Source organism: Podarcis pityusensis (assembly GCF_964106645.2).
Source record: "Podarcis pityusensis genome assembly, chromosome: 5".
Taxonomy (NCBI): Eukaryota; Metazoa; Chordata; class Lepidosauria; order Squamata; family Lacertidae; genus Podarcis; species Podarcis pityusensis.
Window position 1 is genome coordinate 61,743,474 of NC_138032.1, and position 2,327 is coordinate 61,745,800.

A 2,327-nucleotide genomic window follows, 5' to 3' on the forward strand; every position below is an offset into this window, starting at 1 on the left:
AGATTCCATTTTCTTTCTCTCCAAAGGAAGCAGTTACTATTCACACTGCTTCCCCCAGCACAAACTGCTTTCCCTGCAAAAGGGGGAAATGCTCCTAATTGCCCCTCTGCAGAGACTTCAAAGGGGCTTCCTCTAACAGAGCACCATCTGATTGTTGCTTAAAGGGGGCCCCCTTTGATTAGTGCTGGAAGCACATCTTCCAAAGAATTTTGACATGTGTCAATCACCTGGTGTCATTATGGTGTCATCTGGTTGTCAGATAGATGGTTCCGCCTATTTGTCGAAGTTGATCTGTGGCAGGTGAAGGAGACAAAGACCTGGCCTCCTGGGCTAGGAAGGTTCCCCATCCTTACCCTAGGTTAGAAGATGGGCTCTCTCACATTATTCATCAGCCTAACACAGACCTCATAAGCCTCCAGGTTAGAATTATATATAAAGCCTGAGTTGGTTACTGGTACCATCACTCACCTTGCCAGCTAGACAAAGGAGGAGATAGTATCTAGTGTGTACTCACAACTGCAGCTTTCTAGAAGGTCCTGAGTGGTCTGTGCAGACAAAATCCCACAGAAAGAATTCATGATGGTGAAAGGGAGAAATTAATGCTGGAGTAAGTAGGGGGATAACAGAAACATCTGGGTATAAAAGACAAGAGCAGGAAGGCACTGGGGGAGACAGCTGGGTAGAAAGAAAGAAAGCATGTCTGGCTGCAACATGGTTGAATCCTGCTGCAAGGCAGAGTCATACTCCCTGTAGCTGGAATGACAGGGCATCTGATAGGTAATGGCTGTATCGCTGGAGAAAGAGGGCCATACCTGATCTTAGTAGTCAGAGCAGTCCCACTAAAATTTAGAAACATGAATACCTTAGGTCTATTAATTTCAGTGCATGTAGTGTTAGTACGATACAGCCCAGATGGGAGTTTTCATTTCAGAGAATCGGAGGCATTCTAGAGGAAGGATCATTGGGTGTGGTGCAAATGCTCGTCCTGCTTTTTCCTTTTGGGAAACAGGTTTGACAGGGATTTTGCATTGTTTCAAAAATCTGTCCAATGTGTTTGACAAGAGGTGACAGCAGGACAAAAGAAATAGGAATGCATGCCATGGGAAAAAGTTCTCTCTCAAACCACTCCATTTTCTTTTTAAAAATAGTGTCCAGCCCAGGTTTTCACATCTAAATGATTCTCTTTTACCAAACCATGACAGTTTCCAATCCCTGCTGGAAAAGGAATCCCAAATCAGAAAATGAAGAGGCCGTTTTAACCCAGCACATGCCTGTGTGACATCGTATCCAGCTCTTGCCAGGATTACATTCATCGTGTTTCCGGAGCGTGATTATTTGCTGAAAAGACGTTATCAGCTTTCCAAGTCATGCTTGGCCTTTTCCCAGCAGAAATCCCATGTATAAGCATGACAGTATAGCTATAAGTCTGAGAAATAAAATGCTTAGTGACTGAAGAAAGCAGAAGCATAAGTAGTAAACAATTTCACCGAGCATCTTCATAAGCAAAGGGAAGAGATTAAAATGTAACAATGAAAATGGACCCCTCCACACCCCACAGTCATGATTATGGTTAGGATTATCAAAGCAGCAATGCAAACCACAAATATCTGGATATGCTTAAATGAAATAATGGAATAAGCACGTGCATTACTTAATTAGGACACAGTTGCCAGAGCCTTTTTATTGATTTACATTTAATATTTAAATTAATATGCATCCTTGCTACCACCAGCCAAAGGCATTTCTCTCCCTCAGGTTATCTTTTATTAGATAATAACATCCAGAGATGGCAGTGGGAGGCATGAAACTCCAGTTCCCCCTGGAATTATGCTGCTCAAAACAGCTGCTTTATCTCACTTTGTGGTAAAACGTCCCCTGACTCTTGGGACATTTGCTGAGATTCTCAGCATGTCATATAATTACAAACATGTTATCAGTCATGCAGAATGAGGAGGGCCAAGTTATTTGATATCTGTTGGGTAACTAAGCAAAAGAACATAGAAGGGCATCGGTGATAATGTTTCCAACGTGTGCCCATGGGAATAAGAGGGGAAAACACTGATGCAAGGAACATTATTCCCTAAAGGCCTGCATATTCTCTGTGAATACTCTGATGCTCAGCACATGACATTGGAAGCATGCCTCAATTACTTCAATGGGTCTCATTTCTTAATTGGAACCTTCTATTGAGCCAGACCAATGGTCCAGTAGCTAGCTCAGTTAGTACTGTCTGCAGTGAGCTCTGAAGCTCAGTTTCAGATAGTTCCATACCTAGAGAAGCCTGGAATTGAATTGGGGACCTGCTGCTTGCAGTGCATGTTCTCTAC

General features: G+C 42.9%; 1 long non-coding RNA gene across 1 annotated transcript; it reads left to right on the plus strand.

Annotated features, from left to right (window-relative positions):
• The first annotated feature begins 270 nt into the window (after window positions 1-270).
• LOC308477028 lies at window positions 271-1,458 on the plus strand. The gene is made up of 2 exons (XR_013986348.1): window positions 271-419; window positions 1,203-1,458. It is a non-coding gene; the product is annotated as an uncharacterized lncRNA (long non-coding RNA).
• Window positions 1,459-2,327: the final 869 nt, after the last annotated feature.